The 16,247-nt window shown below is 31.4% G+C and overlaps 1 long non-coding RNA gene across 3 annotated transcripts in view; it reads left to right on the top strand.

The window, feature by feature from the left end:
* The window catches only part of LOC147910578 (uncharacterized), a 213,888-nt gene that overhangs the window by 117,931 nt on the left and 79,710 nt on the right, over positions 1–16,247 (top strand). For all 3 annotated transcript variants that reach the window (XR_015544251.1, XR_015544250.1, XR_015544252.1), the window contains exon 3: positions 8,228–8,265. This is a non-coding gene — a long non-coding RNA (uncharacterized LOC147910578). The remainder of the gene's footprint in view (positions 1–8,227; positions 8,266–16,247) is intronic.

Here is a 16,247-nt window from a genome sequence, read left to right as displayed (position 1 = left end):
AAGAGCAGGACTTTCGAGACTTACTTTCGTCACTTTGATTCGAAATTGTACATGTCTAAGTCAGGTCGTACTCTTTTACTTGCCGTAACAATACTTCTATCGCGCTGTAGCACCTTGCGGCGATAGCGTCGTAAATCGCTTTCATTGTTCCGCAGTAACATGTTGCGATCGCGCCAACGTTCATCTACCGATTCAAAGTGTCGAACGTATCGCGGATTGCATGAAACTGTATTGGAGCACTTCTCGCGCTATAAAATCAGGCTGCGAAGATTGCTTCCAGGAAACGCCGCTCGTCGGCATAACTACAGGCATATATATGCACATCGATCATGGAAAGTGTGATGTATTTCATCTAAATGCCCGCGGGAAATGTTCCAAAAGGAACAAGCCGGTGTAATGTATTTACGGAACAGTTTTTAAAGTCGTTTGCGGATCGTAGTGAATTCCTCTATATGCCTTATATTTTAGAAATAACTGCAAATTTTGAAATATTTCGTACTAATCTTTTTTTTATTACACGATAAGTTACAAATGATAAATTACAATGTCTTAAAGTATGTATTGTTCCAAATTTTTGAATATCTGAATGCTAGAACAATCTAAAATTAAAAGTTTAAGTATGGATGACGTTAATGGATTTTTAAGTTATTTATTATGAAACTATTGCATATTACAAATATATATGTTATAAAACAAATTATTTATAAATATCTACAAATACTGCAATTATTATATAATTATTGTACAATATTATTATATTTTTATTATTATATTTTTATACGTTATTTATTTAACAATGTGTGATTATGTGAAATATAAGAGATATTTAAAATAGAAGAGTGCAAAAATTTATGGCAACGGTAGAATATAAATAACGTTAAAACTAGTGCATTATGATGAATCATTGTTTTGAAAACGAGGAAACGATTTATCAGTGAAACATTATTTCGATCGTCCATCTGTACTCTCATCTCGATTTTGATTGATGTATTGCCCAAGAGATATCGATAATGTTGTCAACAATCGAGCCATCACTTTCGTGGGAAGATGGAGGGATTAAGTGACATGGGTAATCGCTAATCAATTACAAGCAGCAATCATCGTGCGATTACCTGTGCCGCCAGATGCAAAATCGTTTTCATATAAATCACACGACAACCTTAGTTGTAAGGAAAGCTAGGAAATCTCGTTGGTACGTTTCTAGAATCTCTGCATATTCTGACTTAGGAGCTAGTTGATCTCACTTTCTCTCTCTCTCTCTCTTTCTCTCTCTCTCTCTCTCTCTCTCTCTCTCTCTCTCTCTCTCTCTATCTCTTCCTACTAGCATCACCATTACTAACAGAACCGGAGAAGACCTAATGTTAAGCTCCTACCCATCCCCTTTCCTTACCTACCCTCTTCTCACTTACTGTACATTGACGAGACGTCAAGACCAGATGGTACCTATACTAGTAGCTTCTCATCCTTAATTTTTGCCGAAACTTGGAAAGTCTTATGCTAGGGATTATCTTTCTTATTTTTCGAACTTAGTGCGTGTTACAAGTGTACTGAGCTTTCTAAAGATTATCGTCATTTTTTAATATATTTTTGATAATCACAATTACATCATAATTATTTTGTATGGTTTTTTTGGCTGATTTTCATTTTAGTCATTTAAAGAATATATGTATATATATATATATATATATACATACGCACATAATAATGAACATATATATTAGGTGTTGGAATTAATTCGTAGCGTTTTTAATGAAAGAATGTTATTTATTTCACATGAGCATTAAAAAATACATTAATGAAAGTACTTCCCATCACTTGTAAAACGCTACGAATTAATTCCAACACCTAATATAATATAAATGTAATGCATATAATCATATACATGTATATATACACAAAATAAAAAGTAATATATATATATATATAAAATTTTTATTTTTACATGTACATATTTAGTAGAAATATATACTATAATAATAATGCACGATTATAGCTAATTACAGTTAATTTGAGATAAGTGGTGTCAAAATTTTATTCTCATCATATATAAAGAGATGAAAGGGTGAAATGATGATAGATAAAAGGGAAACCGGCTTTGGTAATAGAAAACGTGGATAATGGTCGCTTGATAGCTCTTTTTTCTCTGTACAATCATAGCGATCGATTAACGATTGCGCGTGTTGGTGTCTGGTTGTCGTACCTAAAAGTGGAACGCCCCATAAATTTGTGTCTGTTGTGTGCTTCGATGGGGTATTCAATTTTCTCATTGATGCACGACCGCGCCAGTTTCTCTCGTCGCGCGTTATTTTTTCTTTTGCTTTGCGTTTCATCGATTTCGCTTTCTGTTCCATTAAATAAGTTCGTAGAGTTTATGATTAGATTATATTTTATAATTAAATACCGAAATATATTTTTCTGCACGTTTTCCTTTACATTAAATCCCACTTGTTTATAACTGCACAATGAATTACAGTAAGGTATCTTTCAAATAATTAGAGATTATTTCATTTTTACTCTCTGTTAATGCTGTTTACGCTTGCTCGTTCTAATATCGAAAAATTCTTCGAGTTGTTCAAAACTCTTACTTTAACAGAAATTGAATTAACATCGATACTATGAGAGTATATAGAACTCGAATCAATTGAATTCTTCAAACTGTATTTACTATCTTTTTATTTCAGTAGTACTTTGCTCTTTTATTCTATACTTTTAACGAGAAAAGCATTCTAGAATAGTATAATACTAGGATTCTGATTAAAGTGCAGTTTGACAGTGATAATTTGTCGGACGTGACGCGTCCGGTGACAAATGTTCACATCGACATGAACGTCTGGAGAATATCGTTTAGGGGACAGCAAGAAAACTTGACAGAACAGAAAAATGATAGTGCTGTGCCGGGTTAGAATAGCGACTTAAAGAATAATGATCAGCAATTTGTTAGTTTATTACAGCTTACGTGAAGATCACTCTTGATTTCTTTTTTATCTTCATATAAATATACTTTACTGATACTATGACTTATAAAGAATATTTTTATTAGATAAATATAAATTAAATTTAATACATATTTTATGTTTAAAATATATAATGTCAAAGTATTTTTTATACTTATTCCATTTTGTAGCAGAAAATATTTTACATTTAGAATTGAAAATTTTTTAAATTGATTGATTAAATGTTAATATTAATTATATAAGAAACGATTACATTTTATTTTATTATTGATAAATTAAACTATATCGACGGTGAAATACATTTCTTATATTCTTAATATAAATTGAGATATTAAAATACAAATTGACTTATGTGTGCATAATGACTTTATTTGATTTAAGAGAGGTATATTTTTCTCGTAATATCGCAAAACTTTTCAATACGATAAAGTTGCAGTTACAGTTTTGTGACGTATAAATGCCGTCGTGCAGTTTTATAAGAAGAGAAGAAGAAGAAGAAGCAGATGGAATAAATTTTCCAAGGGCTCGTGAATCCTTCAAAGAATATTCTGCGACGCGGCGATACTGTCTTAAATGAAGTCCTGAATATTTCCCGAATTATGCTTGGACAAATATTATTATCATCGTTGCAACAAAGGGCCAGGCTTCATTGTGTACCTTCATCCTACACCAACGCGAAGATCCTTTCAGGAGGTCACGAGCAATTTCCTCTTTGCCCTATCTAACTCGCGAACAAAAAAGCGATTTGCATCGTATAAAAGGGGTGCCTGATGAAGGTGCGAGGATCGAGGCTATTAGTGACAATGGAAATAATTCAATTTTGTTTGAAATAGTAGGAAATATAGGAATGTAAAAGCGTGTATGAATAGAAATATGTAACAACAATTACGGAATTGCGAAATGGTGATTGTTTCGCAGCCAGTCACGTTAGAAGCGTTCCTCATCACCACGCACGTACGTTTCCATTTATTTTTTGTCGAAATGTCGATGAAGTACGATGGCAAATGATATATTTTTATCGGCCGCAAGTTCTGGCGCCGGAATGATCAGAAGTTTTGCAGGCGAGTCACGTGCGCAAGGATTTGTGATTTTGATCCTAATGTGCCCTACTCCTCCTGGGTGTAATAACTTCTGTCTCGTACAACTTGTCTGGCCCTTGGTGCAATACAACGGTCTCGTTTCCGTAATATTGCTAGACATTGGTCATGCATCTATTTCTACGAAGTTTTAGAACTCTCGCAACTTTCTGAGCTGTAGTTTGTCTTCCTTCGCTATTACAAGTTTTCCAGCTTCATTCTTTGAATCGCGCTTTAGTCCCACCACCGTTTTGTTTCATCCTTGAATCATAAATCTCTCACCTTTTCAATAATGTCAGATTTCTATTCTTATCCTCACGAAGGGATTTTATGCAAATCTGATCCTTTTATTCTTGATATTTACTGTTTACATTTTAAATATTATGATTCATTTTGTTAGATTTTTTTGGCTGTGTTTAACAGGGAAAGTGCAGTTTTGCAACTGTTGTAAACTGTAAAATTCTTCAATACGATTGATTTTTGCTTTCGATTCCTTACGGATTTAAATGTGTAATCCAATTATATTAGAAAATTTTACAAGAGTACTACTTAACTATTGATCAAGATTGAAAATAATAAATATTTAATTGTTTATTTGTTTTTACTATGTTTATTCTGAACAATTATCAATTTATATGCTGTATAAAATTAATAAATGTTGCAAGTGTTTGACGTCAACGTTGAAGAGAATATATAGCACAAAGGAATGGTAAATTAAATGAACACAGACGATGCGCTAATTGCGTTTTGCTAATTGCTTTCTTCATCTGGATGAATTATCGGAGTTCGTTCCTCCGATGGGCATTTTTCTCTGTCCGACGATCGAGTTGAACGCGTTGGAAGAAAAATCCGCACGAAATACCTCATCAGCTTCTGAATAAATTTCTTATCGCACCTCTCGCTTTGAATTAAGTTCGAAGTTGAAAAAGTTCTGAATGAATTCTGTGCCTCAGTGGACATGGTGATTTTGTGCTGAGAGATTCATTAGCGACGCAGTATAACAATTATGTCATTATTAGTAAAATTCTCCTCATTTCACTAGCGTCAGAGAGAAATTCACATTCATGCATTCGCTGGTCGGTGTCCATTGAAAGTTTAATTTCCAAACGAAATATTCCGTAATAATCTAATAATAGAAGTTTCTTCTATTGAATCCGTTCGCGTACGTTGATATGTGGGAGCTCGAGCCGTCATTATAAAGGATAAAATTGGTTTCATTTGACGTACATCGCATTTCGTTATTTCAATTTCATTAGTTTGCGGATACGAATTGCCTTCGTTATGATAACATTTCTATCATTTAGTGGGAACTTTGTAGAGATACTTCTTTTAGAGATATCATATCATTTATTATATTTTCCGCATAATCGAATTTATTGAAATAATAATTTTCAAAGGTAAAGATTTTTAGATAATGTTTGCGATAAAAATATTAATAGATAAAATAAATATTATTATAAGATCAAAACTTATCGAACAGTCAGTCGTATAGAGGAATGCGCAATGCTGGCTGACTGTACATGCTTGCACTACTACCATCATTTTGTATACGTCCGACTGTAACCACTTCTTTGCTACTTGAAAGTCTGACATATACAGCCGCGATCTCCTAACTATGAAAAACGGTTCAAACTTGCATACCTCTTTAAAGTTTCGTGAAAGCAATTGAGAATTTCTAGGAAACTCTCAAGACGTGTATGAGAACGTATATAATTTTCGATTCCACGAGCGAGGCGAATTTTCCTTATTGAATTCAGAATATAACGCGCCTGGTGTTGACTGTCGATACTTTGCATTATATTTCATATGATTAGAAGATGTGAAAACGATTTCGATTATATAAACAGATTGATTTATGAAAAGCAAGGCAAAAAAATAAATGACATAAATAAGACATATTTATATTTGACATTTGCGTTGTAAATAGAAAACATTTGTTCTTTTCGAAATTTTTTGCATAATTTATGTAAAAGTTAGGTATGAAAAAAGTTATGAATTCGTGTCTCTGAAATAGCGAGAAGAGAATCGTGACTTTGAATTAAAAAATAGAAAGGCATATAACTTCCTACGCTTTCCAATATTGTTCTCTCAAATTCCATAACTTACATTCAACCTAGTTTTTCCCATTACGTATATGCGGCAGAAGTTACGGGCTCTATTCGTTCATATATGACAATAGTTTCGAAGTATATATATATATATATATATATATATATATAAAACATAACACATTCTTATGTGTGCAATATATGATAAATAAAATATTATAAATAAAAATAAATATAACAATTTTTTTATTTCGATTTTTTACAGGAACTAGATACACTTTGTAATAAAGGAATTGAAATTTACTTATTATTTACTAGCCTACCAAAAGATGAATTATTAATTATTATATTACTAAATAAGATTTATTAATTTATTGCAAATACATTTTAAACATGCAAAATGCATTTTTGTGGATTAGATCTTTACCAATGTTCGTTCTCTTTCTTATTTCAATTGGAAAAGACATTTGTCTCATCTTCGTTTTTTTTCGCTGAATAAGGTAAAAGTGAAGTTAAATAATGATTCGTAGAAGCTTGCTCAGCTTTTCATAATGGAGAGGCTATAAAACGAACGATAAATGATGATTCATCTTCTTATCTAAAAACAAATAAATTATGCTAAATAAGATGGGTATAAGTTTTTGTAAATTTATATTTCATTTTTAATGTCATAATTATTTTTACACCATTCTTTTCATGTATTTATTTTCTTATTTATAGTTTATTTATATCAGTTTCAAAAAGTACAATCTTGTTTATATTTTTTTATTTAATCACTAATAATATTCTTATTTTAATTTATTGTTGGAAATTCAGTCGAATCAGAGCAGATAATAAATCTCTTGCCTCTCTGAAACATTTGAATGGATTGCCATATTTTTTCTCAATAAGTAGAGATACCTAGTTATTTTGTATTGATAAACTTTCGTTTCCATTCGTATCTCTCGTGTTGAATGAGCTAAAGAAAGTAAAGTTAATATAAAAGTATACTTTCTTTTTCGCGTAAGCAGCAAACATTTCATTGAAAGTTGTATCTTATGATAGAATGTGAACTGTATATTCGTAATCAATGATTGCACGGTAAAATATGATAGTAAATTATATAATACAATTGGAAGCAAGATATTAAATTTATCAATATCAATTAATCTAGATACGCTTGTAATAATGAGAAGCAGAGATCTCAATCGTCTGATTTAATTAGCTCTTCAAATAGATTTTACAATTAAAACAAGAAATATTAATTTAAACTTTAGGCAAGTAATGAAACGAGCTTCACAAAATTTTCGTGCGATTGTGTTATTATCGCTTATTATCGCTGTACCCATGGTATTTTGACAACAATATACTCTCAAGGGTAAAATCGGGCGTACGGCTGCTTTCTGACGCATGACGATGCGAATAGCGCGTTCGACAAAGTGCGAAAATCGATTTTCCAGGCTCGCGCGAATGAAAACTTCCGGTCTTTAAAGAGGCTCATTATTTCCCTGCCAGAAACGACCGATCGTAGACCGGCCTTTCCTCTTCACCCTCGCCGTTCCGCCGCCGTGCCAGCTAGAGAATAGGATTTGGGGTGGAATCGGGGTGGACAAGATTGATAAATTATCGGCTTGAAAAATGCAAAACCGATGCGCTCACATCCACGATTTCACCTATGTACGCTCACACATCCGCGTAGCGGTTAGTATTGGTGTGACATATCGCACGAGTAAGCCCTTATACGATGAATTCAGGCGGATGCATGTTCTCCACATAAATTCCGACACGAAGCTACGTCGCCTGTCATACAGGATGCGCGGAAAAACTGCGGCTTGTGCCGAGAGTGTGTTCCTCACTTTTATGCCTCGTTGCGACGCGCTTCACGATTTAACCGAGTAATTACATTTATGGTTCATTTTATAGACAGCCAATTATCGGCATAAAATGACAATAATGTTAATTTTGTTTATTTTCATCGTTGACTGCGCTTATTTATTTTATAGAAGTGCTCCGCTACCTCTAACAACTTTGAAAATACATTACTATCGGACAGTTTGAAATATTAAATGTTTAGATAGAATAATGCAAGCTCTATAATGAGTATATTTATTATTATAAGTAGCTGTAATAATATGCATTAATTATTAACTAAATGTTTTTATTATTTCAGGAGGATGGAACGGGTATCATTGTACATCTATTCATAAGGTTGGTATATATGCAAATTGTTTAAATTAAGACCATAATTATTATTGATAAAGATACATGTTGTAGTATGTCGCTTATTTTGGTATCCATATTTTATTACAATTATCGTTATAAATATTATCTCTTGGACATGAGACGCGACGTATTGGGAAAATTGAAAAGCAGCTTTAAACTTCTGCATGATAAATTTCATAACGGCATGAGGGAAACCTAATATGCGTGACATTTAAAATATATACAGAAACGTCTCTGGATATATTCTCCGTGAGATTTTGATGCCTCGGGATTTGCCTGGTACAATTTTTTTTTATGCGCGATTTTTTGTCGAGCAATCCTCCAAGAGATACATGTATATGAAGCGATGTAATTCAATTTGCCGTGTGGCACTTTTTTTCGTGATTTGAATGTCGCGATGAATTTTCTCTCTTGGCAAGCTTTGGTAATTCGCTTGTGAATTACGTGTCATAATGAGATTGGATGCGCGTTTGATCGGCTGTACTATTAATATATTAGTGATAGAGAGAGGGGGGGGGGAGGGAGGAGTAAAGGGAATGAAGAGAGGAGTAAAGGAGAGCTGTATAGCGGTATGTAATTATTAATGGAGAATTATATATAGCTACAAAAAGATAAATAAGCTTGCAATATTAATATGCGCTTGTTCTGTACATATATTCATATTCATATAACTATATATGTATTTCTCTCAGAAACTGTTTGATTGATTGGATTATAAAGTTTTAGCACATTACCTATGTGTATGTTCTTAAGAAAGAGAAATTAGCTTTATAAAGCCGTCCAAGTTTTTAATTTTATCCCGAGTAAAAAACTTGGTAAAGTTTGTGATTCAATTACAATATAGATATAAATAATTATGGATTAGTCTTGATTTTGCATGATTGATGAAATCGTTGATTACGTGCAATATTATGTGTATATTTATATATTTATAAAAATATGCGATCAAAGGTTTAATAATTTATAATACGATTTATATATCGAGCAAAATCCCTATCGTTAATGAGTATTTATAATTTGTGTAAATTGCACAGGAATTTATAATTGTCTGTTACAGTTCAACGCGCAATATCTCTGTTTAATTGGTTTAACATAATAAAAAAAAAATTATCTTTCGATTTATGATGTTTCTGGCGCATATAATAATATTCATTTCTATGTCACATATTAAAATAATGTTTTGTATTATTAAAATTTGTTTAAATAATTTAAAAAGATATAGTTTTATATATATATACGCATGTATATACATGTATAAAATTAAAAAAAAATTAAACGCAATGTTTTATTACCATTAGTAGTAATTATAGAATTATATTTTATCTGCTGTGTGTGATAAAGGCGGCTTTACAATAACTATATATAGACACAATACATTTAAACGGGTAATTTCTAGTTTTCTTTCTTTTTTTTTGCTAACGTATATATTATATAAATATTTTTAATATTATTTTTAATATTAGTTGTATGTATTTTTAAATAAATACATTTGTTAATTAATAACAAACATAAAATTAATTTGACATTAATTTCGTCACATTTTATTATACGTAATATGACAAGATAATAGCGTCGAATAATATAATACTAATAATAATAGTTTTTATTTAACAATAAATGATAAAGTTCTATATAAGAGAAAGTAATGAATGAAACCAATAACATTTCTGAAGTTATAGAATATATATATATGAACTTTTTAATTTTTATCTTTTCCTCTTTGCAAATGTTAGATTTATTATTTTTTAAAAAATAAGGAAGAAAATAACTTGTTATCCAAATTTGATGTAGTTCCAATTTCCGGGATGAATATCGATTGAACATATCGATGCTCTGACGTATGCAAATAGTAGAAATGCCGTATCGAATATTTTTTACTCGTCGTCATAAAAGGTAATATTGATGTAGTGCAGAAGGTGCGTTTTAGTCGAATTCAATATCGCAGATTTTTATTGTTATTGTAAACAACGAATCAGTGTACATTACTCTTGACATACTGTGCTGTCCTGGTTTCGATGAGGTATTCATTTAATATGCATTACGCTGCAGCGCTGCCTTGATAAGTGCTGATCTGGCTTAAGTTCTTTTTTACACGCCATCGTCGAGTTAAAACGAGAGAAATGAAATTATAAAAAAGGATGTTAAAAATTTATTATCGAAAAGTTAAAATGGTTAAAGTTCTTGTCGTGCTTGATATAGTTTCTATAGTTAACAGAGTTTTAAACTGATTATGTATTTTTATATTTTCAATTTGCAACATACATGAAATATTTGACTATTCTAACATTTTCTCAGATATAGTTAATGCGAAATTATTATTCTATATTTTTATGAAACATTTTTATCAAGAAAAATTATATAATAATTATTAATGATTATTGGAATCTTAATATTTAATATAAAGAGATTTTGGAGTTATCACGAAAGCAATAAAATTTGATTCAGATTTTTGTGCACTGATTTACATAATGATCTATTTTTAAATATTTTTTAATGTTTTTAAAATTTCTTTATGTTATATAGGCTCCTTTTTAAAATTGCATTCTGTTCCTTCATTTTAAATGTCTTTTAATCTTTAATAGGCGTTTTTTTAACTATTATTTCAAATACATTTTTTATATTTGCACATTATTAAATTTAATTTGTAATATTGTTTTTGTTAATGGTGCATCTGCAATCCAATTTTACGTTTTCCAAGTGGGTTATTTTGAATGGTAACATGATTATTCTATATTTCATGAAAAATTGTGACGGAACGGATTTATTTACGCATGTATTCGAAACAACAGTCATCGAGCACGATCAAAATAGATTTTAACGGAATAGTTCTGATGTCTATGTGATTGCAACATTGTCGTACAGCCAGTGCTTTTTAACGGATTTACAACAATTTGTAGTTGTTAATACCTATATAATAAGTATAGGATTAAATATACTGAAATTGTATATTTTATTGAAAGCAAAACTGCCTAATTGGATGAACATATCACGCTGTTATTATATCCATATAAATACAGAAATAGTAAGAAAAAGAGAAGATGAAATAATTAAAAATTTTAAAGATATTTAAAATATTCGTGGTTATTTATTAATTATCAAATTTTGGAAAAAAAATTTAATAAATGATAAGATATATATTTTTTTAAGTTTTAAACATGTTTTATCATCATTATGTTGGAAGGTGACAACGTGATTTTACGTTCATTTTATGCGAATGCATAAAGGTTATTATCTACTTAAGATCAATTGCCAAAGTTACATAAAGTAAACTGTGTGTGAAATTAAATGTTGGAAGGCACGGTTCAATGCGTTAAAAAGAGCCAATTTTGAGGTTTTTATTGCTGTTGATGTAAACTAATTATCATTAAAAAATCCGGTAGAGCTGTCGTAAAGATAACAGCCTTATAATCTAATTGATTTTATAGAATATTCAGGATCTGATATATTATTGTATCTACAGATTTAATAAAACAATATAAAAAAATGTCTAGAAATATTCGGATTATGCATTTTAAAACGTCGTGAATGTTTGTGTCTCAGGTTTTACTTCTTTTTGCATAAGCAAAAAGGATGGAATCGCAAAGTTTTTGAATAATGATAAGAGTTTCGCAAATTATACGCCTAGTTCTGTATTCAACAATTACTATGTGTTATAGCTTCTATGCTACGTGCGCCAATCTACAATTGACGAGTTAAACGCGCTAACACGGTAATTCGATCTGTCTCTCCCATGACGAAATATCGGAAAACGGGAGAATACGTGAGTCAGTTATGAATACCCGAACAAATACGATTCTTTGTTGTTTCGTTATTTTATTCTGCAATTTTTTTTAGCGATCACTTTTTGTTAGGCGCTATGCAGAATCCTTGTATCTTACAAAAGATGAACGCGAATATCGACGCTGAATCCGTTTGTGCAATTAGTACGCACGCTATGGGATTGCAAATGAATCAGGCCTAATTGCATGATTCGATTTTCATCTGACGTCCTTCCCTCGCGCTCTCTAATAATGCATACACGCTATGTACATGTACGCTATAGTCATTTTCGTTAAGCTGATGCTTATGACTTTAAAAATAGCATGTTAGAGCATCAACTCTGGTGGGTATTCCAAATTATAAATTAGGTTTAGTAGTTCTCACGATATAACGTATACTATTTCTTATTTTTATTATTATTTCTTATCGAGACACTAGTGGAGTTATTTTCTTTTTTTTTTGTAGCTGTATAGATTATAATAATTATCAATTATAATATATTTCAAAAACGATATATAATTAATGATATATATGATTAAAGAAATATATTAATGTGTTTCAATAATAGTATTGTTATCTTGAAAGATAAGTAATAGAGTTTATTAATGATTTAACCATTAATTAGTAAAGATGTGTATCATATGGTCAAGTTAATTATCAATGCTCATACATTTTCCTTGTTAGTTTCTTATTGCTTTCCTTCTAGTTAGTTAGGAAGATATAGTAAAGTGATACTGTATCTAGGTGATACTATATCTTCCTAAAGGATCGTAAAGCCCTCATCAAGTATTATCCATCTTGCGTGCCGTCTTAATTTGACACCACGCAGCCACGCGGAACTGCCTCCTCAAATTGAGTATTCTCGTAAAGGAATGGAGAAGCGGACAGGCGACGGGATCGCCGAAAATGTGGATATTCTCCGAAACCATCTCTGGTACGGTCCCTCATTAAAATAGTTAAGCTCTATTAAGAAGCGGCTAGGTCCAGGGTGCTCTAAAGTAACACGTTCTATTGTACATCAACCCCGTCGGTGGGACGGTTGATAATAACGGGTGGATATCATCTGGGAAGTTTAGCGTAACTGCAGCTGCGAGCTATATTACGTCAGCCTCGTTGATGGGTCCTTATGCCAGATTGCGAAGGGTGCTCGTTAAAGCCGCAAAAGTTTCCAACTATTTAAATTTCGAACGCATAACGGAGTCTACGATTCTATAATAAAGTCATCTTAATGTTCAGTGATGTCCCGTATAAAGTCAACGATTTCATAGACGCTAGACACTTTGTCTTTCCATTTTCATTTGCTAGATATATTAAAGTTATTCGAGTTGGATTTTAAAGATATTTTTGTGCTAATATTATCATTATGTCAAGTAGCACGTTATGAGTAGCATATAGGTAAATACAAATGAACATGTTATTTAAAGCTGCGTTCTATTTTTATTATATTCTATTTTGCATAAATAAATTCGATAAAGAGGATCTTTATTTTCGGACCCACAGGTCTTAAACTAAAAGAACACGCTTCAAAGACAATGTCTTGTGAAATGTTACGATAAAGCGGCGATGATAAAATTGCGCAAAGTACTAGGGGACACCATGACCACTTATGCTGTGTCTTCAGTACTCGAGGGCATCTCGGGAGAGTGTCACGTGCACGTCCCAGCTCGTCTTCACTTGCAATTTCCGGATACCGTCACCGCTATCAACGAGCGAGATCTGCCACACAGCTATCTCCTCTTTGTGGCACGCAAACGCTGTGACTTTTGTCGCATTAGCGGCTTACGAGCTGACGTGGACCATCTTGGGGCGGCAGATATGCTGTTTTAACATATCTGATGCGATAAACCTGATTCCAATTTTGTGCACGTTCAATTTTATGGGATCATTTAGTACGAATAAAATAATTTTTTTAAACGACATGTATGCTTTCGAAATTGCGTTTTTTAGTACTTAAATTATACAATTTTATAATTAAATTAAATTAATTTTATAATAAAATTACGTTTTTATAATTCTGAATGGATCCAATTCGAGATCTAAAATTAAATTAACTATTATCGTTACAGTTTAAATATAATATTGCTTAAACACATTTTTGGAGGAGATAATAGATTCGATTAGATGAGAAGAGAAACAATAAATTACATTATAAAAATTACATAAAAGTTTCAAAATTTAGAACGCCATTGCACTATTTATTTACAGTTGTTTCAACAAAAATATTATATACAATAAAAATAATATCTGAAATCATAAGAACACGGATGTTCAATTCTATTAAAAAAAAAAATAATTAATTCTGTCCGATTTTATATGCTGTGCAATATCTCAACGTGTCTCTATAAAATATATTGTTGAACTATGTTTTGCATCATGCAGTGCATAACGTGTTGATGTGCTAAGTGAAACTTTGTATGCGGTTTGCAAATCAACAGCGTGCCGTTGGTTGGTGGTTCTTGTTCGTTCGAGTTGTCGAGAACTTGGCGATCACGTCCTCGATGTTCAAAGAATGTTTTATCTAGGATGACAGTTTGACAAATAAGGATATTGTTTATTGAAACGTCGAATATACGTATGTTGTTTCTAAGTTTGTTATTCTAGCTTTTAAAAATTTGACTTTACTAATATATATTAATAAAGTCAAATAAATTTATATAAATTTATTTCTCTACAATGTACTAATTTATCATGATACTAATATAATTATTTAAAATGACATTACAGTAGAAGTATGTTAGAAATGATAATTGTAATTTTAATACTTTGCACTTAATAGGTATGTATAAGTTCGTGAATTAGAATAATGTAGCGGATAATCTATGCTAAATATTTTATAATAATTTACGTTATGATTTAGTGGTATGTTGACGGAATATTCGATGCAGTAATTATAGACGTGTGATTTGACGCAATGTGATCATGCTTGTGGTGTGATTAACTGGTTAGCACGAAAATTACACGTACAAATGTATATGTATAATTTATAGTTAGATCAATGTTATCTATCACTCGATTTATTTATCTATCGCGACTGTTTCCACCGTAATGTGACTTCGATCGTTGCGAATTAGTTACCTATGAGATATACGGATCAGTTATGCTATTAATATCGGGATAATTAATATATATGAGTTTACAAATACATCACACATATAGAAATGATAGATATATGGAGATAAGCCTAAAATCCCCTGTCATTGTAGAAATCTTTTGTTCCATATATGGGATAATAATAGTATAATATCAGTAATCTACATTTGCTGATACGAAGAATTGTATTTAATCCATACAAATATCTTCATGGAAATTATGTAACTACGAAACTGTTGGTTTTGCGGAGTGCATAACCTTTTTAATGGCTTACAAACTTCCCTCCGCGAAAGATTTTAGAGCTTCTTTCTTCTCTATTCGTTCAACCCATTCTGGCTCTTTTAACAAGGTACTTTCAAGGATTTTGTTAAATACTCGGACCTCAGGAACGGCCAAGTTTGTCTGTGCGGATGTTATTTTACGACCACTTTGCAGCAATCGTAGATCTGTTATTTTTGAGGATAAAGCTTTCACGATTTTTTCACGATTTAGAAAATGTTTCAGCTATCCAATGACTCGCTTAATACACATTTAATCCTTGGCAATAGGTCACTTCTAATTCATTAGTATTTGAGACTAATTAAATTACAAAGTATAGGACAAAAAATCTACCTGAAATAATGTATTTACAAAAAAGCAGTATGGAAAGTTCAAATATTATTTAAGCGCACGTATAATAAATATTGGTTTTAACATTACGTATATTGAATGATGTTATGAAACTTGATATATATATATCAAAAATTATTAGATTACAATATAAAATAATTAATAAATATTATATATAATTCTTTTCTGAAAATGTTACAAAATGCGATATTCTATTCTAGCCTATAATTCTATATCCATATAAACGGGAATTTAATACAAGAGATCGTATTTTTTCATTATAATTGCCTTCGACTTTTTGATCGCACTCGGACGGTAGACGGTAGATGTTTAATTGTCAAAATTTGGTTACTACGTGCGTACGTGGCTCTCGACCGTTTAATCCCGCGAATAGCGGATTTAGGTATATAAATTCCGTTTGCCGTGTACGTATGAAAACGTGATTCACACAAACGTGAACTACCCTCGCACGTGTCTGCGTACGTGTGCAAATTTGATCCACCCTTCAA

This window comes from Acromyrmex echinatior, chromosome 2 (assembly GCF_024713525.1).
Source record: "Acromyrmex echinatior isolate Ae372 chromosome 2, ASM2471352v2, whole genome shotgun sequence".
Classification (NCBI taxonomy): Eukaryota; Metazoa; Arthropoda; class Insecta; order Hymenoptera; family Formicidae; genus Acromyrmex; species Acromyrmex echinatior.
Note: the sequence above shows the minus strand (reverse complement) of the source record. Positions and strands in the feature narration are given on the sequence as shown.